Source organism: Delphinapterus leucas, unplaced genomic scaffold, assembly GCF_059928025.1.
Source record: "Delphinapterus leucas isolate spDelLeu-1000000601 "Yukka" unplaced genomic scaffold, BTC_Dleu_Yukka2 spDelLeu_asBTCV2_sq25, whole genome shotgun sequence".
Taxonomy (NCBI): domain Eukaryota; kingdom Metazoa; phylum Chordata; class Mammalia; order Artiodactyla; family Monodontidae; genus Delphinapterus; species Delphinapterus leucas.
The window spans coordinates 1,482,728-1,495,982 of NW_028322234.1; the positions used below are offsets into that span (position 1 = coordinate 1,482,728).

At 37.1% G+C, this 13,255-nt stretch overlaps 1 protein-coding gene across 6 annotated transcripts in view; it reads left to right on the forward strand.

Annotated features, from left to right (window-relative positions):
- The window catches only part of LOC149744010 (BRCA1-A complex subunit RAP80), a 137,205-nt gene that overhangs the window by 103,801 nt on the left and 20,149 nt on the right, over positions 1-13,255 (forward strand). The gene's annotated exons all lie outside the window — the stretch shown is intronic.

The window sequence follows — 13,255 nt, forward strand, 5'->3', positions numbered from 1 at the left end:
ATAATCTCATGGAATTGAGTTTATTCCAAATTGTGGTAGAATTAGGTCAGTTATGAATTTAGTGTTCATGTCTTTATGTGTAAAAAATTTAACGTCTTTGAAATCATTGATTAATTTGCTTCTTACAGTGATTCAACTTAAAAATTTTCATGTCCTGCTGTTAATGAAGTATTGTGTTAGGTGCTGGGAGTGCTCACAAGGTAATAAGGTATATGATACGGAGCTGAATGGGACCCCAAATTTGTATTCAGGGAATTCACAGTCCAGTGAGACAGACTTGGGAACGACTAAATATGATACAAGTCATATTTAGCGCTAAAATATAGTGCTAAAATAGAGGCACTAAGCACTCACAGAGATGGAAGGGATTATTACTGATTGGTGAGAAAAAGGACAGATTCTTATTTAAATGTTCCCCTAGTATCAGGTATGGGTTTTTAACCCTTTTTCCCCCCCTTTATTGAAGATATGCATCTAAAATAGCAACAAGCCTTGTAAGGCATAAATTGTCTGAATTTCTGATTTTTTTCTTTAAACCAGACTACAAAAAGTGAAATTACTGGATTATATGTATAAAGTTTTAAGATTGCTTTCTGGAAAGGTTATACTCATTTAAATTCTCACTGGTAGCACGTGAGAGTGTTCCTTTCACCACACCATTACAAATACTGAGGAATATTACTTTTCCTTTTTTTGTTTTTAAAGCATGGTATATTCAATAGATAATCAGTGATATTTCATTATATTTTATATTTCTTTGACTAGTAAAGTTGAGTTTTTTTTCTTTTTTAAAAAAGCCAATTTGTATTTCTTTTTTGAGAAATTGTTCTCTGAACTTTCCCAAGTATCTATTGGGTTCTTAGTATTTTTCTTATCAATTTATATAAGTTCTTTACAAATTATATTTTCCCTTTGCTTCAAAGGTGCTTTCCAGGTTTTTTCCACCCACCCATCAGTTCTTACCAAGGTTCCAGTTTTATGCAGCCTGGCACAGCAAGCCCATTCTTGTGCTTGAACAGCCAAAGCTTTCATTTCTTAAAGCAGAAGCAGTGCTGATCCTGCAGAAGGATCTAATCAGTGTGAATAGCAGTGGCACTGATATGGGGGAAAAAGTATTGGAATCCATGCAGAACTGGGGAGGAGAGGAGGGTGGGTGGGCAGCAAGGAGAAAGGATAAAGAATTCATTGCTGTTGATAATGGGAGGAGGAAGCTAAGAGGTGGGAAGAGGTGGTGGCCTGGTACAGGGGTCAGCAGGAGCTGGATGCCCAAAGTGATATATCTAAAGTGGATTCTTCTTTGATAAACTTGACCCCAGACTGTTTGGTGTTTCTGTAGAGGCCATCATCTTATTTGAATGCCTACTGACATAGAAATATATCATAACTCTTAGCCACTGGATGAATCCTTAGACCAAGTACCTCCACTCCAGACTTGTGATGTTCCACTGCTTGTAACTCTCTCCTCTTGTATTAATAATGTAGCAGAACTGTGTGGTCCTGTCCCATCCCTCCACCCCTGTCATCTGAGTTGTCTTCTGATAATTTTTGTTTAGCCTTTCTGTGGAACATTTCCTTGTATTAGCTCCACTATGATGCATTAATAAGGTTACTGTATGATATGGCATGTGAAAATGGCAGTCTGACTGCAATCCATGTCTACTTGAGTCCTCAGTGTCTTCACTCTTCCCATTTTGTTCCTCTTAACCTTGACTTTGTTTTACTTACCCCTAATCATTATGCCTTGCTGCTAAAGAGCCAGGCCTCGGGATTTCTTTTAGCAGGTTTTTTCCTGCTAGGTGTGCTTATTCCTTCCTTGAAAAAATAAAATAGCTCTTATTAACACCGGAATAATAACCAAAGCATTATGTGTTGAAGGAATATTAACAGCTAAAAACTACTTAAGAGAAGTTCTCTCACTTCATGATTTAGTCACATGTTTCAATCCAGGCATCTAGAGCATTTTAAGAAAGACGAAAGTTCAAGGAATTAATATTAGATCAGTCATCTCCATTATAACTATCACAGAGCCACAGTCAGGACTATAAGTATCTTAGAGGATAAGTGTTATTGTTATCTCCATTTTATCCATGGAGAATCTGGCATCAGAGAGGGGTTTAGTACTTGGCCAGCATCAGATAGTTAAGCAGCAGAGCCAGGGCCCGAGCCCAAGTATGCCTGACTCCAGAGTCAGTCATTTTTCTTCATTGCTGTGTTCTGTCTGCCTTCCCGTGTGCAGAGGTGGGGACACACACAGTAGGGGAAAGTATGAGGAGACTATATAAGCCTCAGTCAGTTTTAGGAAGGCAGAGTACTGATAATCCTTCACCCCTGAATGCAGACATGAAATCTGATCTCATCAGAATTGACCTTGTCAGCTTTTCAGTTACCGAGAAGAAAAGTTTGATGGATTCAAACTGTTTCCTGGTGAACAAGAGTTGATGTGACCGACGTAAGTCATCTCTGTGAAAACATGTGTGCAAAGTCAAAGGATCAGACGATGATGAGAATTACTTCTGGTGGTGTGGAGGCTGACCATTCACAGACTTGTTACTAAGGAGTTTTCTAATGGCTTAATATAAAGGAAGCACTTGATAGCAAGATGGATTTTTTTTCCCCATTAAGTAAAAGGATTTAATTTGCCAAATCTTTGTAAATCATACCTAGTATAGCTACCATTTATGAGCACCTGCTATATACCAGGAGCTGTACTTTTTGTATATTCTGTTTTAATTCTCACAATAGTCTTTTGAAGTAGGAAGCTGAGGCTTGACGGGAAAATAATTTCCCCAAGGTCACATACCTAATAAGTGGCAAGAACTCACAACCAGCTACACAACCAGCTTTAATTCAAAAGCTTGTACTCCAAAGAATCATCCATGAAATATTGAGATTTAAAAAAAAGTTTCAGAATACTGAATACCAGTATGGTAGTTAATGTATTATTTTAAGAATTTGTAGTAAAACTGTGGTTTTATGTAATAAAGTAATGATAATTTTGAGAATAAAAGCTTCTTGGTGGGGGTGGGTGGAGGCAGAGGATGGGATCAGGAAGAAGCACAGTTAGCTACTCAGTTTTGGTAATAGTCTACTTTTTAAGTTGGATGATTGATTTGCATATATATTCTTTTGTACATATTATAAAACATTTTAAAGAGCTCATATGTTTCTGTTATGCTCCACTGTCATCCATTTCACTTTCATAGGAACCTTGATAAAGCAGCAACTAGTAAAATTCAGAGAAATTTAGTTTTTTTCTGCATATGGAACTCATTGAGTATTATCTTAATTTAGGCTGTGATGATAATATGTGACCACTGGATTTGATTGTCATTAATAGTCTTTAGAAGCCTCTTAGGGTTTTTATTATTATTAGGGTTTTTTCCAGGTTCTTTTATCTGTGCCACCTGTCTTTCATACCAGTTTCTTCAAAAGACAATGGCCAATTTAACTTTGATTATTGTCTTGCAAAAGGACTTTGTGTGAGTTTATTTTATTTTAATTACAAGAACATTTCAGACATAAAAATTGAAGGAATATTAGTGCCTTGAAACCCCCATGTGCCATCCATTTATCAACTCATGGTCACTGTTGTTTCATCTGTATTCCATTCATAACTCCCACTCCCTGGATTATTTCAAATCAGATCCTAGATACCATTTCATTATTTTCCTCAGTATCCCTGAAAGATAAGGCCTCTTTTTTAATAAAACCCTAACTATAATATTATCATACTGAAAAAATTAATATCATCAAATATCTGGTCTGTGTAAATCTCCTTGAGTCTCATAATTGGTTTTTACAGTTGGTTTATTACAGTCAGGATCCAAACAAGGTTCACACATTGCAGAGCATTTTTAATGCTAATATCTCAGGCTCTCTTAATTATAGGAGAGTCAAACCCAAAAGTGTTCCTTTTTTTTTTTTTCCCCATATTTTTTGGCTGCGCTGCGTGGCATGCGGGAATCTTAGTTCCCAACCAGGGATCGAACCTGTGCCCCCTGCAGTGGAAATGCAGTGTCTTAACCACTGGACCACCAGGGAAGTTCCAAGTGTTCCTTTTTAAGACTGAAACGTTCATGATTAATACCTGTAAGCTCAGTAACAGTAACTGTGTCACAATTGTTTTTATTCTCTCCATAGCATCTTAACATAGTGCTATGCAGGTAGGTCCTTCGAAAATGTACTCCTTTAAAGCAAAAGTTGACAGGCTTTTTTAAAAGAGACAGCTAGTAAATATTTTAGGCTTTGCAGGCTACTAGGTAGTTCGCTTTGTCCTTTATAAAGATTACTGTTGATGTTCTAGTCTTTTGCATTTCCATATAAATTTTAGAGCCAACTTGTAAGTATGTTGTTTAGTTTCCAACTTTGTTTCTGGTAATATTCTTTTTCTTGAAGTGTATTTTATCTGATAGAACAACTAGACCTAGTTCTAGCCATTTCAGCTCTTTATGCCTACTGCTTGTCTGGTATATCTTTTTCCATACATTCGCTTTTAACATATTTGTGTTTTTTTGTTTTGTTTTTTAAATTTATTTATTTATTTTTGGCTGCATTGTGTCTTTGTTGCTGCGCGTGGGCTCTCTCCAGCTGCAGCTAGCGGGGGCTACTCTTCAGTGCGGTGCGCGGGCTTCTCATTGCAGTGGCCTTTCTTGTTGCGGAGCACGGGCTCTAGGCATGCGGGCTTCAGTAGTTGTGGCTCGCAGACTCTAGAGCACAGGCTTAGTAGTTGTGGCGCACGGGCTTAGCCACTCCACGGCATGTGGGATCCTCCCGGACCAGGGCTCAAACCCGTGTCCCCTGCATTGGCAGGCGGACTCCCAACCACTGCGCCACCAGGGAAGCCCCATATTTGTGTTTTTATTTTGAAGTGTGTGTCTTGTAGACAACATACTGTTGAGTCATGCTTTTTACCCATTCTGACAATCTCTAATTTTTAATTGGAAAATTTAGTTAATCATTTAATTATTGATGTGATTGGGTTTAGGTCTACCATTTAATTTTTAAATTTTTGTTTTTTCTTTTCTGACTTATTTTGATTATTTGAATATGCTATAGAATTGCCTTTTTTGCCCTTTATTTTTTGAAGCTATACTTCTTTCTATTTTTAGTGGCTACTGGTGGGGCAAGGTAGGCTTTTACAGTCTACTTAGAGTTAATACCACTTTATGAAAAGTATAGAAATCTTACAATTGTATAGGTACATTTACTACCTTCCCCTTTATGCTATAGTTGTCATATGTCACATGTACATCTACGTATATTATAAATCCCATAAAACAATGTTATAGTTTTGCTTTAAATAGTTGCTGTGGATTGTAAAGAAATTAAGAGGAAAATGTTCTTTCCTAGATATTTACCATTTTTGATACTCTTCAGTTCTTCCTGATGATCTGAGTCTATAGTGTCATCCCCTTCAGCCTGAAGAATTGCCTTTAGCATTTCTTACAGGGTGGGTCTGCTGGTAACAAACTTCCTTAATAATTTTATTGTCTGAAAAATGTCTGATTTCATCATCATTCTTTTTTTTAAAGTTTATATACAAATTTTCTTTGTCTTTTTTTAATTTTTGGTTTTTTTTTAACATCTTTATTGTGTCTGGTTTTTAAATCTTTCACTTATTTCTTAATCTTTGCCTTAACCATTCCATGGTTAAGATAAATGAATTAAGCAAATGCTATTTTATAATTAGTATGAAATCAAAAATACGACTTTTTCCCAAAAGTTAATTGCTGAGCTTGGTTTTCAAAGAGAACCAATCAGATCAGAATTCATCTTTTACCTCCTTATCTAGCTCTTCTTTCTGATTTTCTCAGTTCTGTTAATATTATATTGGTTTTGTCAGTCATTCAAGTTGAACTTCTTAGGATCAATATCTTCTGAATTATCAAATGCTGCTGTATTTCTTTCAAAAACTACACCTCTGACATTCATTTAGTTTCCATCTGCATTTCTGAAATCCTGTTCATTGTGCACTGTTCTGTTCAAATATCATTAATTGGATTCTGTGCAATTTAGTTCCAAAACACTCAATCCAACAAACATGTATTGAGTACCTCATCATCATTCTTGAAGGATATTTTCACTGAATATAGAATTTTGGGTTGATAGGTTTTTCCCTTTTAGCAATTTAAAGATTTTGTTCCACTATCTTTTGACCTCCACAGTTTCTGATAAGAAATCTGCAGTCATTCAAATTGTTTACCCCTATAAATTGAAAACAGGTCACATTTTCCTCATTCTCTTTGTATGTTAAGTAATTTTGGATTGTATCCTGGACATTGTGAATGTTATATTGTGGATATTCTAGTGTGTGTTTTATTCCTCAGAAAAATATTATATTTTGTTTCATCAGACAGTTAACTGGGTTGGAATCAAGCTACACACTCTTGTTTAGGGAAGCAGTCCATATCTCAGTTTGGTTCTTTATCTTTAACTGGAGTCTGTCTAGTGCAAGAGTGGTTCTGGAGTCAGCCAGAGACCTGGGCAGAGTTTATTCACAGAATATGGGGTTTTTCCTCTCTGGTTTTTCCTCCCAGAATATTAGTCACTTTGGATTTGTCTGATGTTTTCTTATGATTAGATTTAGGTCAAAACATTTTTGGCAGGAAATAATAACAAAGAGAGTGTTGTATTCTTCTCAATGCATCATGCCTTTGTCAGTTTGGACTGCTCTAACAAAGCACCATAGATTGAGTGGCTTATAAACAATGGAAATTTATTTCTCACAGTTTTGGAGTCTGTTAGTCTGTGATCAGGATGCCAGCATGGTTGGGTTCTGGTGATAGCCCTCTTATGGGTTGCAGACTTCTGACATCTTGCTGTGTCCTCATGTAGTGGAAGGAGAGAGCTCTGGCCTCTTCAGTCCCTTATAATGGCACTAATCCCATTCATGAAGGCAGACCCTCTCGACCTAATCACTACCCAAAGGCCCATATTCTAATACCATCACACTGGAGGTTAGGATTTCAACATATGAGTGTTGGGGGAACACAAATATTCAATCCGTAACACATCACATCAGGGGGCAAATAATATCAGTTTGTGCTATTGGGGTTGTTAAATTTGATCCTCTAAGGTAATGTCTACCAGATTTCCTTCTGCAAATGTACCTTTTCCCTTTGTAATCAGTATGTCATCTGTGGGGTAATACTTTAAGGCTGTATGAACATCCTGTTCCCTAACAGGCATTCACCCATGGTTTTAGCATCCATTGGTGAGTCTTGCTTAAATTGTTATTATTGTAGTAAATGGTGATTTTTGTATTCCTGCCATTCTTCTGCATTAATTAGCTGACATTCTTCTGTAGAAAGAAACTTTTCCCTTTCCCATTAATTTTTTTAATGTGGTATGGATTCATTTTTTTAAATTTAATGTGTCATAATTCATTCTTTCTAGTAGTCATTTTGTTGTCCAAATTTGACCGGTGAAAGTCCCTTCAGGTGTCTTCTGTAACTTTTTGTCATGTGCCCGTCAGTTTTTTGAGCACTTCCTTACTTTTTAGTACAAGAAGTTGTGAGGTTGCTGTGACTTTTCCTGCTTCAGTCCTGGAATTTTACCATTTATCCACAGGTTCCATTCTTAATCATTATGCTATTTTGCCTTCTAACAATTTTTTTTTAAGCAGTACATCTTCATTGTAGAAGATTTAAGTGGGAAAAATTTTTTTTTTAATTGAGGTAACATTGGTTTCTTACATTGGAAAATTTTACTCAGAAAAAACTCACCCATGATTTGGTCCAGTTCAAGCCACTGTTAACAGTTTGATGTGTATCTTTTCCTTACTTTTTTGGTTTTATTTACACGCATACCTTGTTTCGTTGCACTATGTTTTATTGTTTTTTTCTGCAAATTAAATATGTGTGGTAATCCTTTGTCGAGCAAGTCTGTCAGCACCATTTTTCCAATAGCCTTTGCTCACTTCATGTCTCTGTTTCACATTTTGGTAATTCTTGGCAATATTTCAAAGATTTTCATTCTTGTATTTGTTATGGTGATCTGTGATCAGTGATCTTTGATGTTACTACTATAACTCACTGAAGACTCAGATGATGGTTAGCATTTTTCAGCAATAAAGTATTTTTAATTAAGGTATGTACATTTTTTTTTTAGACGTAATGCTGTTGCACGCTTAAAAAACTATAGTATACTAAGTACCTACTGTATAGCACAGGGAACTCTACTCAGTACTCTGTAATGGCCTATATGGGAAAAGAATCTAAAAAAGAGTGGATATATGTATAACTGATTCACTTTGCTGTACACCTGAAAGTAACACAACACTGTAAATCAACTATACACCAATATAAATTAAAAAAAAAAAAAAGATTACAGGGCTTCCCTGGTGGCGCAGTGGTTGAGAGTCTGCCTGCTGATGCAGGGGACATGGGTTCGTGCCCCGGTCTGGGAAGATCCCACATGCCGCGGAGCGGCTAGGCCCGTGAGCCATGGTCGCTGAGCCTGCGTGTCCGGAGCCTGTGCTCCACAATGGGAGAGGCCACAACAGTGAGAGGCCCGTGTACCGCAAAAAAAAAAAAAAAAAAAGAAAAGATTACAGTATAGTGTAGATATAACCTTCATATGCATTGGGAAACCAGAAAATTTGTGTGGCTCACTTTATCACGATATTTGCTTCATTGCACTTTTTTGGAACTGAACCCACAATATCTGTGATGTTGCCTGTAGTTAGCTTTGAACAGCAGGTTTGTTTTGAGACTGTTTTTTATTTTTATTGTTTAACAGTATAATGAATCCCTATGAACCTGTTTTCCAGCTTCAGCAATTACCAACATATGACCAGTCTTTTTTTATGTATAACATTCCTCACATCCACCTCCCACTAGATTTTTTGAAGCAGTTTTCAGGCATATTATTAAATATCGTAATATTAAAAGATAAGGACTATTTTTTAAAAAATACAGCCACAGTACCATTGTCACACCAGTCAGCATCTCTCTTTCCCCAGTCATATCATAATTTCTTTCTTAATGGTTTGTTCAAATCAGGGTCCAAACAAGGTTTATGTGTTACATTTGGTTGAAGTCTTTCAAGTTTCTTTTAATCTGTTATCCTTATCTCTTTGTTTTCTTTATAGTTTATTTGTTAAAAGATTGGCTTTCAGAATTTCCCTCCTGAATTTTGCTGATTGTATCCCTATTCTATCTTTAGCATGGTCTTCTGTTCTTTTTTTTTTTTTTTTGGTGTATAATTGCTTTACAATGTTGTGTTCGTTTCTGCTGTACAATGAAGTGAATCAGCTATATGTATACATATATCCCCTCCCTTTTGAACCTCCCTCCCACCCCACCCCCCTCAATCCCACCCATCTAGGTCATCATACAGCACTGAGCTGAGCTCCCTGTGCTATAACACAGGTTCCCACTAGCTGTCTATTTTACACATGGTAGTGTATTTATGTCAAACCTAATCTCCCAGTTCATCCCACCCTCCCCTTCCCTCCAACCCTGTGTCCACACATCTGTTCTCTACATCTGCATCTCTATTCCTGCCCTGCAAATAGGTTCATCTGCGCTATTTTTCTAGATTCCACATATATGCATTAATATATGATATGTTTTTCTCTTTCTGACTTAACTTCACTCTGTATGACAGACTCTAGGTCCATCCATATCTCTACAAATGACCCAATTTCATTCCTTTTATGGCTGAGTAATATTCCATTGTATATATGTACCACATCTTCTTTATCTGTTCATCTGTTGATGGACATTTAGGTTTGTTCCATATCCTGGCTATTGTAAATAGTGCTGCAGTGAACATTGGGATACATGTGTCTTTTTTTTTTTTAATTTAATTAATTTATTTATATTTGGCTGTGTTTAGGTCTTCGTTGCAGCACGCGGGTTTTCTCTAGTTGCGGCGAGTGGGGGATACTCTTTGTTGCAGTGCATGGACTGCTCATTGTGGTGACTTCTCTTGTTATGGAGCACAGGCTCTAGGCACGCGGGCTCAGTAGTTGTGGCTCGCGGGCTCTAGAGCACGGGCTCTAGAGCACAGGCTCAGTAGTTGTGGCACATGAGCTTAGTTGCTCTGCAGCATGTGGGATCTTCCCAGACCAGGACTCAAACCTGTGTCCCCTGCATTGGCAGGCAGATTCTTAGCCACTGCACCACCAGGGAAGCCCCTACAGGTGTCTCTTTGAATTATGGTTTTCTGAGGGTATATGCCCAGGAGTGGGATTGCTGGGTTATATGGTAGTTCTATTTTTAGTTTTTTAAGGAACATCCGTACTGCTCTTCACAGTGGCTGTATCAATTTACATTCCCACCAACAGCGTAAGAGGGTTCCCTTTTCTCCACACCCTCTCCAGTATTTATTGTTTGTAGATTTTCTGTTGATGGCCATTCTGACCGGTGTGAAGTGATACCTCATTGTAGTTTTGATTTGCATTTCTCTAATAATTAGGGATGTTGAACATCTTTTCATGTATTTGTTGGCCACCTGTATGTCTTCTTTGGAGAAATGTCTATTTAGGTCTTCTGCCCATTTTTTCACTGGGTTCTTTGCTTTTTTATGATATTGAGCTGCATGAGCTGTTTGTATAACTTGGAGATTAATCCTTTGTCCGTTGCTTCATTTGCAAATATTTTCTCCCATTCTGAGGGTTGTCTTTTTTGTCTTGTTTATGGTTTCCTTTGGTGTGCAAAAGCTTTTAAGTTTGATTAGGTCCCATTTGTTTATTTTTGTTTTTATTTTCATTAGGAGGTGGGTCAAAAAAGATCTTGTGAGTTATGTCAAAGAGTGTTTCTCATATGTTTTCCTCTAAGAGTTTTATAGTGTCTGGGCTTGCATTTAGATCTTCAGTCCATTTTGAGTTTACTTTTCTGTATGGTGTTAGGGTGTGTTCTAATTTCATTCTTTTGCATGTAGCTGTCCAGTTATCCCAATAACACTTATCGAAGAGACTGTCTTTCCTCCACTGTATATTCTTTTTTAAAAAATATTTTTTAAAACTTAATTGATTTATTTATTTTTGGTACATTGGGTCTTCGTTGCTGCGCGTGGGCTTTCTCTACTCTTCATTGCTGTGCGCGGGCTTCTTATTGCGGTGTCATCTCTTGTTGTGGAACACGGGCTCTAGGCATGTGGGCTTCAGTAGTTGTGGCTCATGGCCTCAGTAGTTGTGGTTCACAGGCTCTAGAGCACAGGCTCAGTAGTTGTAGCTCACAGGCTTAGTTGCTCCACGGCATGTGGGATCTTCCCAGACCAGGGATCACACCCGTGTCCCCTGCATTCACAGGTGGATTCTTAACCACTGCCCCACTGGGGAAGTCCCTCCACTGTATATTCTTGCCTCCTTTCTCATAGATTTGGTGACCATAGGTCTGTAGGTTTATCTCTGGGCTTTCTATCCTGTACCATTGATCTATATTTCTGTTTTTGTGCTAGTACCATACTGTGTTGATTACTGCAGCTTTGTAGTATAGTCTGAAGTCAGGGAGCCTGATTCCTCCAGCTCTGTTTTTCTTTCTCAAGATTGTTTTGGCTATTCGGGGCCTTTTGTGTTTCCATACAAATTGTAAAATTTTTTGTTCTAATTCTGTGAAAAATGCCATTGGTAATTTGATAGGGATTGCCTTGAATCTGTAGATTGCTTTGGGTAGTATAGTCATTTTCACAATATTCTTCCAATCCAAGAATATGGTATATCTCTCCATGTGTTTGTGTCATCTTTGATTTCTTTTATCAGTGTTTTATAGTTTTCTGAGTATAGGTCTTTTGCCTCCTTAGGTGGGTTTATTCCTAGGTGTTTTATTCTTTTTGTTGCATTGGTAAATGGGATTGTTTCCTTAATTTCTCCTTCTGATCCGTCATTGTTAGTGTATAGGAATGCAAGAGATTTCTGTGCATTAATTTCGTATCCTACAACTTTACCAAATTCAGTGATTTGGTAGTTTTCTGGTGGCATCTTTAGGATTTTCTAAGTATAGTATCATGTCATCTGCAGACAGTGACAGTTTTACTTCTTTTTCAATTTGGGTTCTTTTTATTTCTTTTTCTTCTCTGATTGCCTTGGCTAGGACTTCCAATACTATGTTGAATAATGTGGTGAGAGTGGACATCCTTATCTTGTTCCTGATCTTAGAGGAAATGCTTTCAGTTTTTCACCATTGAGAATGATGTTTGCTATGTGTTTGTCGTATATGGCTTTTATTATGTTGAGGTAGGTTCTCTCTGTGCCCACTTTCTGGAGAGTTTTTATCATAAATCGGTATTGAATTTTGTCAAAAGCTTTTCCTGCATCTATTGGGATGATCATATGGGCTTTCTCCTTCAATTCGTTAATATGGTTTATCACATTGATTGATTTGTGTATATTGAAGAATCCTTTTATTCCTGGGGTGAACCCCACTTGATCATGGTGTATGATCCTTTTAATGTGCTGTTGGATTCTGTTTGCTAATATTTTGTTCAGGATTTTTGCATCTGTGTTTATCAGTGATACTGGTCTGTAATTTTCTTGTGATATCTTTGTCTGGCTTTGGTATCAGGGTGATGGTGGCCTCGTAGAATGTGTTTGGGAGTGTTCCTCCCTCTGCAGTTTTTTTGGAAGAGTTTGAGAAGGATAGGTGTTAGCTGTTCTCTAAATGTTTGATAGAATTGGCCTGTGAAGCCATCTGGTCCTGGACTTTTGTTTGCTGGAAAATTTTTAATTACAGTTTCAATTTCATTACTTGTGATTGGTCTGTTTATATTTTCTAATTCTTCCTGGTTCAGTCTTGGAAAGTTGTACCTTTCCAAGAATGTGTCTGTTTCTTCCAGGTTGTCCATTTTTATTGGCATATAGTTGCTTGTAGTAGTCTCTTATGATCCTTTGTACTTCTGTGGTATCAGTTGTAATGTCTCCTTTTTCATTTCTAATTTTATTGATTTGAGTCCTCTCCCTTTTTTCTTAATGAGTCTGGCTAAATGTTTATCAATTTTATCTTCTCAAAGAACCAATTTTATTGATCTTTGCTATTGTTTTCTTTGTTTCTATTTTATTTATTTCCGCTCTGACCTTTATGATTTCTTTCCTTCTACTAACTTTGGGGTTTTTTGTTCTTCTTTCTCTAGTTGCTTTAGCTATAAGGTTAGATTGTTTATTGGAGATTTTTCTTGTTTCTTGAGGTGAGATTGAATTGCTATAAACTTCCCTCTTAGAACTGCTTTTGCTGTGTCCCATAGGTTTAGGGTTGTCGTGTTTTTGTTGTCATTTGTTTCTGTGTGTTTTTTGATTTCCTCTTTGATTTCTTCA